The sequence below is a fragment of the Sorex araneus genome, chromosome 6 (genome assembly GCF_027595985.1).
Source record: "Sorex araneus isolate mSorAra2 chromosome 6, mSorAra2.pri, whole genome shotgun sequence".
Lineage (NCBI taxonomy): Eukaryota > Metazoa > Chordata > Mammalia > Eulipotyphla > Soricidae > Sorex > Sorex araneus.
In genome coordinates, this window is record NC_073307.1 from 167,952,655 (window position 1) to 167,962,076 (window position 9,422).

The following is a 9,422-nucleotide window of genomic DNA, read 5'->3' on the forward strand; positions in this document are numbered from 1 at the left end:
CTCGGTCCTATCTTGGCATTAAAATCACTGACAATGATCTTGTAAAAGGTGTGTTCTTCTTTGTAGAACTTCTCCAGCTCCATGTAGAATTTCTCAATTTCTTCTTCATCATAGTTGGATGTTGGTGCGTAGACGACGAAAATAGAAGCTGCCGACAATGAGCCACATCTATTCAAGCGTAATCGTCCGATTTGTATTGTTAGGCATTCGAATGAATCAATGCTCATGGCCAAGTTTGTGTTGACAAGGACACCAATGCCACCGACACCTCTCTTGTCGCATGGTTCGAGGAACAGTTCTCCAGGGGCTGGAGTGATAGCACAGCGGGTAGGGCATTTGCCTTACATGTGGCCAACCTGGGTTTGAATCCCAGCATCCCATATGGTCCCCCGAGCACCGCCAGGAGTAATTTCTGAGTGCATGAGCCAGGAGTGACCCCTGTGCATCGCCAGGTGTGACCCAAAAAGCAAAACAAAAAACAAAACAAAAAAACAAAACAGTTCTTCTCCAGTGTTGAAAATCTCTCCCATATGAGGGACATAAGTCTGATGGTAGGACACTAGCAAATGCCCAAAGGCAACAGAAACTTAGAATAGGGCCTCAATAGGACACATGCCAGGGGAGAAGGTGTGTATGGAAGGGGACACTCTGGTGAAGGGTGTATTAGGGTGCTTTATTCATTGAATCCCATGTTAACAGGTTTTAAGCCACAATGTCTAAAATAAAACTCTTAAAAAAATCTCCAACCTCCTGGTACTTATTTGTATTATTCTTGGGTGTTAGTCTCCTATTCTGTTACTCACCTGTTGACCCTCCATGCTGGGGGAAAGGGAAGTTCAGATAGAGAAGGGAACACCAAGTAAAATGTGGTTGGAAATCCCGCGTGGGAAGGGAGATGTGTGCTGAAAATAGACTAGAGATTGACCTCGATGGCCACTCAATACCCCTATTGCAAACCACAACACCCAAAAGGAGAGAGAGAACAAAAGGGAATACCCTGCCACAAAGTGGGGTGGGGTGAGGTGGGGGGGATGGGATTGGGAGGTGGGAGGGATACTAGGTTTATTGTTGGTGGAGAATGGACATTGGTGGAGGGATGGGTTCTCGAACTTTGTGTGAGGAAAACACAAGCACGAAAATGTGTAGATTTGTAACTATACCCTCGCGGTGATTCAAATAAATAATTTAAAAAAATAAATGCACTAAGGACAGTTCAAGGGCAGGTGAGATCAACTCCAGGAGCAGGTTCAGTTCAGGGGTAGGCATGAGGATCAACAGGTGAGGTCAATTCCAGGAGCAGGTGGACTCAGGAGCAGTGAGGTCAACTTGGGAGGGGGAGGGAGGGTCCCCTCAGGAGAGGAGGGAGGGTCCACAGAGGACAGGTGGGAGGGCCCCCTCAGGAGAGGAGGGAGGATCCCCTTAGGAGAGAAGGGATGATCCCCTGAGGAGAGATGGAAGGGTCCCCTGAGGAGAGGAGGGAGGGTCCCTTGAGGAGAGGAGGGAGGGTCCCCTTAGGAGAGAAGGGATGATCCTCTGAGGAGAGGAGAGAGGGTCCCCTGAGGAGAGGAGGGAGGGTCCCTTGAGGAGAGGAGGGAGGGTCCCCTTAGGAGAGAAGGGATGATCCTCTGAGGAGAGGAGAGAGGGTCCCCTGAGGAGAGGAGGGAGGGTCCCCTGAGAAGAGGAGGGAGGGTCCCCTTAGGAGAGAAGGGATGATCCTCTGAAGAGAGGTGGAGAGTCCCTTGAGGAGAGGAGGGAGGGTCCCCTGAGAAGAGGAGGGAGGGTCCCCTTAGGAGAGAAGGGATGATCCTCTGAAGAGAGGTGGAGAGTCCCTTGAGGAGAGGAGGGAGGGTCCCCTGAGGAGAGGAGGGAGGGTCCCCTCGGGAGTAGGGAGCTCAGGGCCTGAGGGTGCCCAGCCCTGTGGTGGTGCTGAAGAGCAGGAAGGGAAGCTGACTTCCTGATGCGGCCTACCCTTCAGCTGCAGGAAGATTCAGGAGGCATAAAGGAGTCTGGAGTATCCTGAGGCGGGAAGACAGCTCAAAGGCCGAGCAAAAGCTTTGCCTGTGGAAGGTCTGGGACTGATCCTGGCACGTAGCACACGCCCCCCCCCCCCCCAAACACAACAGGGACCCAGCCCCAAGCAATGCACCAGTACCAACCCCCCAGCGTCACCAGGTCCCCCTAGACCAAATTAAAATTGGGTCTAAGAGGGGCCGGAGCGATAGTACAGCGGGGAGGGCGTTTGCCTTGCACGCGGCCGACCCGGGTTCGATCCCCGGCATCCCATATGGTCCCCCAAGCACTGCCAGGAGCAATTCCTGAGTGCAAAGCCAGGAGTAACCCCTGAGCATCGCTGGGTGTGACCCAAAAAGCAAAAAAAAAATAAAAAAATAAAAAATAAAATAAAATTGGGTCTAAGAGATTAAGAACCAAGTTATTCACTATGTGAACCTGAAGAAGCTTTCAGGCATATTGTTCCCTTCTTACTATGTTTACTACTTTCAGATTTCTTTTTTTTTTCTTTTTGGGTCACACCGGCGATGCATAGGAGTCACTCCTGGCTCATGCACTCAGGAATTACTCCTGGCGGTGCTCGGGGGACCATATGGGATGCTGGGAATCGAACCCGGGGCAGCTGCATGCAAGGCAAACACCCTACTCGCTGTGCTATCACTCCAGCCCGCACTTTCAGATTTCTGGGGCATTTCAGATAATTTGGAGTTCACTACATTAAAGCTTTGAACCTAATGGAGAACCTGAGGTGAAGTACTTTAATTTTTATTTATTTTGGGGGGGCGGAATTTGGGCCACACCCAGCAGTGCTCAGGAGTTACTCCTGGTTTTGCACTCAGGGTCACTCTGAGTGGGCTTGAGCAACTCTGAGTGGGCTTGGGGGACGATATGGGATGCCAGAAACTGAGCCCAGGTGGACTTCGTGCAAGGCCAGCGCCCTCCCTGCTGTGCCGTCTCTCCAGTCACACGCTGAAGGACTTTAAAAGAATGTGGAAAATACTTCTCATACATTCCAGTGGAAATGTGAAAAACCATGAATTCCTGAGTCTGTGTCTGGACCCGAGCGTCACAGGAGCCTCTTTCGCTCTCAGATCCACTCAGCCTACGGGCCAGGGAGATGTGCAGTGGGCGGGGCTCTCGCCCTGCGCCACTCCTGGCACCCCGTAAAGTCCCCCGAGTCTGCCGGGGATAATTCCTCAGTGCCAGGGGATGACCCAAGAGCCAACAGTCAAATCAAATCTTCTCACTTAAGAAAGGAGCCACGGGGGGCCGGATCGATAGCACGGTGGGTAGGGCGTTTGCCTTGCACGCGGCCGCCCGGGTTCGATCCCCGGCATCCCATATGGTCCCCCAAGCACCGCCAGGAGTAATTCCTGAGTGCAAAACCAGGAGTAACCCCTGAGCATTGCTGGGTGTGACCCAAAAAGCAAAAAAAAAAAAAAAAAAAGAAAGGAGCCTCATGGGGCCGGATCAAGAGCACAGCGGGTAGGGCATTTGCCTTGCATGTGGCTGAGCCGTGTTCGATTCCCAGCATCCCATATGGTCCCCTGAGCACTGCCAGGAGTAATTCCTGAGTGCAGAACCAGGAGTAACGCCTGAATATTGCCGCGTGACCCAAAAAGGAAAAAAATAAAAGGAAGAAGCCATGGATGGAGGGGAAGCATAGCAGGCACTTGCCTTGCATGTGCCCACCAGGGCTGGCCACATACAGTCCTTGAGACCCAGCAGGGGGGACCCCTGACCCCTGAGCACAGGGCCAGGAGTAAGCACTGAGACAGATGTGGGACACAGCAAGAAAGATGAAGGAAGGAAGAACGAAAGAAAGAAGGAAAGAAAGAAAGAAAGAAAGAAAGAAAGAAAGAAAGAAAGAAAGAAAGAAAGAAAGAAAGAAAGAAAGAAAGAAAGAAAGAAAGAAAGAAAGAAAGAAAGAAAGAAAGAAAGAAAGAAAGAAAGAAAGAAAGAAAGAAGGAAAGAAAGAAAGAAAGAGAGGAAGGAAGTGAGAGAGAAAAAGAAGGGAGTGAGGGGGCGCACCGGATGGGGGTCTCTTAGCTGAGAAGCTGAGGCTGGGGGCACTGCTGTGTCCTGTTCAGGTGGTGCAGGGCAACCTGTCCCTGCCCCTTGGCACATCAAGCCCTCCTATGCAAACCCACTGCGGGCGGGTGGGTGTGGGTGAGGGCGCCCGGCCGAGGGACCCTCCCAGCTCGGGGCCAACACCTGGGCCTGCAGAGGACAGCCAGGGCAAGGGCAGCCCCGGGCTGGGGGGTCACAGAGGACACCTCCCGACCCCCGTGCGTTGGGGACACCCGAGGCCCCTGCCTTCGGGACTCTGGCCTGGCCCCTCCACTGCAGAATCGGCGTTGTTGAGGCAAGGGCAAGGAAGTCCACCCAGGGGCAGTCTCCGGGGCATGGTCCAGGCCTGTGGCTCCCCTGGGAAGCTGTCCAGCGGCCAGGAAGGGGCAGGTCTGGAGGCCAGGAGGGGGCCGTGCGCCAGGATTTCCTCCCTGGGTGCTGGGTAAGCAGGGCCAGGGCAGGGCCCGGCTCACGTGCCACCAGTGGAAGCCGCAGTCGGGTGGGGCGTCCAGCACTGGGGCCAGCAAGCCACCCAGCCCACAAGGTGTCTACTCCCCCCTCCAGCCTGGCCAGGGCGCAGGAGCTGGGCAGGGCGTTCTGTCCAGCGCTGTGAGGACAGGCGCCCCAGCTGTGTGTGGCTGCTCTGCGCTGGCACCGAGGGCTGCGAGGGTCCTGGAGGCAGCCGGGCGCGTGGGTCCCTTCCAACCCCACATGGGTCCCTGAGACCCCCGTCTTTCTCTCCTTCCCTTCTTTCCCTTCTCTCCCTCCCTCCCTTCCTTCCTTCCTCCTTTCCTTCCTTCTTCCTTCCTTCCTTCCTTCCTTCCTTCCTTCCTTCCTTCCTTCCTTCCTTCCTTCCTTCCTTCCTTTCTTTCTTCCTTTCTTTCTTTTTTTTTTTTTTTTTTGCTTTTTGGGTCACACCCAGTGATGCTCAGGGGTTACTCCTGGCTTTGCACTCAGGAATTACTCCTGGCAGTGCTTGGGGGACCATATGGGATCGCTCTGGCCCCTCTTTCTTCTTTCTTTCTTTCTTTCTTTCTTTCTTTCTTTCTTTCTTTCTTTCTTTCTTTCTTTCTTTCTTTCTTTCTTTCTTTCTTTCTTTCTTTCTCTCTCTCTCTTTCTTTCTTTCTCTCTTTCTTTTTCTCTCTCTTTCTCTTTCTTTCTTTCTTTCTTTTTCTCTCTCTCTTTCTTTCTTTTTCTCTCTCTCTTTCTTTCTTTCTTTCTTTCTCTCTCTCTCTCTCTTTCTTTCTTTCTTTCTTTCTCTCTCTCTCTTTCTTTCTTTCTTTTTCTCTCTCTCTCTCTCTCTTTCTTTCTTTCTTTCTTTCTTTCTTTCTTTCTTTCTTTCTTTCTTTCTTTCTTTCTCTCTCTCTTTCTTTTTCTCTCTCTCTTTCTTTCTTTCTTTCTTTCTTTCTTTCTTTCTTTCTTTCTTTCTTTCTTTCTTTCTTTCTTTCTCTCTTTCTTTCTCTCTCTCTCTTTCTTTCCTTCCTTCCCTTCCTCCCTTTCCTTCCTCCCTTCCTTCCTTCCTTCCTTCCTTCCTTCCTTCCTTCCTTCCTTCCTTCCTTCCTTCCTTCCTTCCTTCCTTCCTTTCTTCCTTCCTTCCCCTCTCTCTCTTTCTTTCTCTCACTTGCTTTCTCTTGCTTTCCTGCTTGTTTTCTTCCAGGGTGCTGGGGGTCGAAGGTCTCTCACTCAGCGGGCAAGGGAAGGCCCCAGCCTGTGCTTGCAGCCCTGCCTGAGTGTTTCTCTGGTTTGTAAGCTGTGGGCCAGGGAGTCCCACGGGGTTCTCGGGCGGCTCCATCATGGATGCTGCTGGACCGCAGACATATTGGTCAGAGATTCTGCCACTGGCCTGGGGTGGCGGCCAGGACTGTGTGCAGTGCCGGGGAGTTGGGGGCTCAACCATGGCTGGGGCCAGTGGGACCTTGCCAGCGGCTCCTGGCTCCTGGGCACGGATGCCAAGGGCCAGTGCCTGCTCCTCAGGGGAGCAGGTTTGATGAGTGGGTACAAGGTGCACCCTCAGGTCCCTGAGCACACCAGGCCTCAGTGGGTCGGGGTGGACAGCTGGTGTAGAGCTAACTCCTGGCCCGGTGGGGCAGCGCCTGTGAAATGGTATCACCCTGCCGAACACCTCTCTTTACGTCAATAATCACTTTCTTGTAGAATGGTAAGATCCTGGTGGTGATTCCGTAATACAGCTTGAGGAGGATCTCTATGTACTGAGTTTGAACACCCTGTTCGGCTAGGGCTTCGATGACCACTTCAGTCTCAACAGAATCAAAGGCCTTTTTTAAATTGATGAACATTAGGGGCTGGAGCAATAGCACAGCGGGTAGGGCGTTTGCCTTGCACACGGCCAACCCGGGTTCGAATCCTAGCATCCAATATGGTCCCCTGAGCACCGCCAGGGGTAATTCCTGAGTGCAGAGCCAGTAGTAACCCCTGTGCATCACCGGGTGTGACCCAAAAAGAAAAAAAAATTGATGAATGTTAGACAGTGGCATCTTGAACTCTCCTGAAACTTCAATGAGTTTGGTCATCGTGTGGATATGGTCGATCGTGCTGAATCCTTTTTGGAACCCGGCTTGCTCTCATGGTTGTCCTTCGTCTAGTGTTCTGCTTATTCTATTCAGGATGACTCGAGTGAACAACTTGTAGACGACAGACAGCAGGCAGATTGGGCGATAATTGCCAATGTCGTGGATGTTTCCCTTCTTGTACAACAGAACGGTCCTGCTGGTTTTTCACTGGGACGGAACCTTGCATTCAGACAGGTAGTGTGTGAAGAGCTGGGCCAGTGTATTGACGAGTACTGGTGGCAGATTCTTCAGGTGTTTGGGTCTGACCTTGTCTGGACCGGGTGCTGTACGAGTCTTTACCGACGACATGGAGTGTCGGATTTCAGAAGGGAGAATGTTGGGAATGACATATCCATCCTGCGGAATTTGGTGTGTGTGGCTGTCAAAGAGATCCGAGTAGAAGTCGTGAATAATCCTCTCCATTGCCCTTCTGGAAGATGTGATAGATCTATCAGGACGTCGGAGGACAGTCATTTTGGTCTTGTAGTTGGCGAAGGATAGGTGAGTGTTGCGAATACTTTTCCTGGCTTCTGCCGCATCGGCCAACACTGCTGCTCTTCTCTCTTTGAGGTCTTCCTTTATCGCTTCTCTGCACAACTTTGAGAGCTAGGATGTTAGCTTGTGATTGTCTGAGGCTCGTGCCAAACCACGTTGGCGAATGAGCTTGAGAGTTTCGGAAGACAGGCGTCTGTCTGTGGCTTTCCCACTCTCGGCGTTCTTTGCGCAGTCATGGAGATGCTGAACTGTCGATTGTATTTCTTGTCGATGACAAGCATCTCCCACGTTGCTACAGTAGTGCCAAAGACTTTCTAGTTGTTGGTCATTCTGGGAGTTCTCTTCTTAAACTTAAACCTTACAGTCCTTTCTCCCTGCTCTGTGAAGTAGAATTTTGCACGAAGGAAACGGTGGTCTGATCCCGTTTGGAATTTTGGGACAAAAGCGACATTGGTCAGGCAAAACCTTCGATTGAATATGATATGGTCAATTTCATTGTAGAACTGTCCACTGGGAGACTCCCATGTCCAACATTTAGATTCGGCCTTCTGGAACTCTGAGTTACCATGGATGGTCTTGGTCGACATGATGAACTCAGACAGCCTCTCACCCTGTTCATTCCATTCTAGGCCATGGGTCCCAATGTGGAGTTCTTTGGGGGACCTTCTTGGTCCTATCTTGGCATTAAAATCACTGACAATGATCTTGTAGAATGTGTTTTTTTTTTTTTTATAGGGGCAGGTGTCCCGTGCAAATAACTCCAGACACTTTCAGTGCTGGAGACACGGATGGCAGGGAGGCGCTGGCGTGGGTCCCGTCCCCAGCACCACACATTGTCCCGGGGGGGCAGAGCAGGAGGGATGCAGGCGAGCCCGGAGCTATGGCCACTCTCTGCTCCTTTGCCGTTCCCAAGAATGAAAATATTGGGCTGGAGCGATAGCACAGCGGGTCGGGCGTTTGCCTTGCATGTGGCTGACCCGAGTTTGATTCCCAGCACCTCATAGGAGCACCACCAGGAGTAATTCCTTAGTGCAGAGCCAGGAGTAACCCCTGAGCATTGCCGGGTGTGACCCAAAAAAGCAAAAAAAAAAAAAAATTGAATAGTAAAGATGCTCAGACTCAGAGTTGGAAAGTAGAAAAGTTTACTGGAAAGCGGAAAAGAAAAGAAGCTCTCGAGTGGGCGTTGAGTGGCCACAAGCCTGAGACACAGAGACAGGACAGATATTTCAAGGTTTTATTCACACGCCCAAACACACTGATGATAGGACTCAGCGATGAGGGTCTAAGCGGGACTACATGCCCTCCTAACCGCCTTGAGCAAGCCAGCCCAGGGACACGGTGGCACAGAGCCAGAGCGTTAACACACCTTGTCACACCATCCCGTTGCCTGAGGTCAGGTGTCTGGGCATTTACATGGCCTGAGGCCTGGCAGGGTTTTCTTACTGGGTTGTAAACTCGTGACCCTGAGTGGAGGGTCATGGCTTTCTGATGCCACAAAGTGGAGTCTGGCTTTCTGTCTCGCTGGCAAGGGGAAACTGAGGCTTCCTCCTCCAGGGGTGAGCCCTGAGCATCGCTGGGTGAGCACAGCACCTGGGGGGAGGAGGGGCAGCGGGTTGTGGTCTGGGACAGGGTCAGGCCCCAGCCCTGGGGCCTTGGGAGAAGCAAAAAGGGACCTGCCCGCCTGTAATCCGTGCCCCAGCCCTACCTCAGCGCCAAGTTGCCTCAGTCTCCTGGGTGGCCCATCCTAGAAGGCCCTGGCCTGGGGTGGCACTGGGCGGCTGCCTCCTCCAGGGAGTCCCCCACGCCTGCCCTGCTCCTGGACAGTCTGAGAAGGTGACACGAAGGTTCCAGTGTGTCCTGCTCTGGGGTGCCGTGGGGTGGGGGGTGGGTCGGCTCAGGTCTGCCCTGAGACTGGGGAACGGGGCTGACTCGCTCCTCCGAACAGGGGCTCTGCTCTCCGGGCCTTGGGGAGCGTCGGGGGACGCAGACCCTGAAGCTTGCCCAGGGAGCGGCTCCAGGCTGGACCCAGCGGTCACTGGAGCTTTCTGGGGAGGGGGCGTCAGTTCCCCCTCCGTAAGCAAGCGCAGGTTCTGCACACCGACGGACGGGCTCACCGAGTCGGACCCCACCCCCTGCCCGGGCCCAGGGCCACAGGGGTGCAAGGCCAGGGACCGCGGGTCTGCAGACCGCGGAGCGCGCGCCCAGAACGGCCTCCAGGGGGCGCCCGCGCCGCGCGCCCCGTGTGCGTGCGCGTGCGCGACGGAGAGCGTGCGTGCG